We start from the raw sequence: 2,415 nt of genomic DNA, 5'->3' as shown, positions 1-2,415 counted from the left end.
AATAGTACTCATTAATATTAATGACTTTTCTTCTATGTTATTTCCTACGCAAACTGATCTGAGATGATTCATAAACTTGGGGAAGGGTCTTGGTGTCACTTGCGATAGAAAAGAATTTCACAATCGAACGAATCACACACACACACACACACACACACACACACACACACACACACACACACACACACACACACACACACACACACACACACACACATTTAAAAAAAAAAGGTAATAAACTTGAAGGTAAAAACTATGAGTGGCATTGCAAGTCTTCTCCATTTTTGTACTGCTTCTAGACAAAACTGCTAGAATGTTACTATAAATTGGATTAGTTTCTGTACTGCTTGTGGAAAACCCTGGGTAAGACTTAACCTAACCCATCCCAGCTTAACAAACTAACTCATGAGGAAGAGCAATGTTGTTGTTTTAGATAGTTGCCTGATCCTGGGTGTTGGAGAGGGTCGCCTTCATGTTGTGGTACCGATATAACCGAGCTGCTCCACTTCTTAGTTATACGAAAGACCCTCAGCTCTCTCCCTATCCCCCTAAAGGAGGATGGTGAACTTCAGCAGGAGCGTATATATAGCAAGCTAGTATTATTTTGTATGCTATTTAAGAAGTAATGCTGATATGGAAAGAAATAGCACGCGTCTATCTATCAATATATCTAGGCTGCTTCCCCCAAAGAAAATGAGGTAGCCGAGACAGGACGACACACTCCCAATGTACTCATCCACACACACATTCATTCGCATCTTAGCCCCAGGGATGCGACTGATGTCATTCGTACATTAGAATAATTATGCTGCATTATATTATTATTATTATTATTATTAAGCAGTACCAGTAGTAGCAGCAGTTAATTTATGGTGTAACCACAGGATCATCTGAAACGTGACCCCGGGGGAGTGGAGGCTGAAACTGTTCTTCTTACATCAACTATCCTCTTTCCGGGGATAGAGAGTTGTGGGAGATTTGTATAACGGGGCAGTGGAGCCACCCGGTTATATCAGTGCCACTACCTGAAGGCGTCCCATTCCAGCATCTAATTGTGAAGTAACACGCAAAAAACAGCCATAGTGAAAAAGGTGAAAAAAAAAAAAAAAAGTTAAGGTACCAGAGTGACATAAAGGAGAATGGCACGTATGAGGACTGCTGGACTTTAGGGAACGGGTTGTCTAGTCTAGTCTATGCTCACAGTTGGAAATATTTAACTGTAAATCAGATCCACCCTCCTGTTCAGTTGTACATACCATACAGTATTATTGTAGGGTTACTGGAAGAGAGAGAGAGAGAGAGAGAGAGAGAGAGAGAGAGAGAGAAAGAGAAAGAGAGAGAGAGAGAGAGAGAGAAAGAGAAAGAGAGAGAGATAGTTTACAGTTCTAGATGTGGCGTATAATTCTCCGGTTTTAAAGATTTACACAGGCGGATCCAGCACTAGGAAGAGGGGGATCCAATATTATTTTTTGATATAACACACTAATGATATAGCACAAAATTACCACACATACCAAGAGATAGAAAAATAAGTACTTTCCCAATCTGAACGAATACCCAGCGGAAAAATTGAAACATCTGAAACACGCACTACTAAGAGACAGGGTTTTCACTGTGTTTCGCTATGTATTCGTTCAGATTTGGAAAGTACTTATTTTTCTATCTGTTGCTATGTGTGGTAATTTTCTGCTGTATTATTAGTGTGTTATTGTCGACAGTATACAAAAATAATATTGGATCCCTCTCTTCCTAGTGCTGGATCCGCTTCTGTGTAAATTATTAAAAAAGAAGAATTATACGCCACATCTAGAACTGTAAACTCTCTCTCTCTCTCTCTCTCTCACACACACACACACACACACACACACACACACACACACACACACACAACCTCATAAACTCCCCCTCCCCCCTTTCTCTCTATCTCTCTCTCACACACACACACACACACACACACACACACACACACACACCTCTCTACATACACACACACACCTCTCATAAACTCCCCCCTCTCTCTCTCTCTCTCTCTCTCTCTCTCACACACACACACACACACACACACACACACACACACACACACACACACACACACACACACACACCTCATAAACTCCCCTCTCTCTCTCTCTCTCTCTCTCTCTCTCTCTCTCTCTCTCTCACACACACACACAGACACACACACACATATACAGATAGGTCACGGAGGACTGAAATAGCTTGAGATCAGGTTCCAGGAAGAAGAAAGCTTATCGATATAGGTCAGGTTGTTTGCTGGCTTGAAGGTGTGTATAATAATGCATAGCCAATTTGTAACTCCATCATCTTCCTCTGGGCTTAGCATCGACCCAAACCTCTCAGATTATCAGGAAATTGTGGGATTATTTTAGTTATGTAAAAATAATAATAATAATA

This window comes from Coenobita brevimanus, chromosome 44 (assembly GCF_032717465.1).
Source record: "Coenobita brevimanus isolate Jiangsu-jjx chromosome 44, ASM3271746v2, whole genome shotgun sequence".
Classification (NCBI taxonomy): domain Eukaryota; kingdom Metazoa; phylum Arthropoda; class Malacostraca; order Decapoda; family Coenobitidae; genus Coenobita; species Coenobita brevimanus.
Note: the sequence above shows the minus strand (reverse complement) of the source record.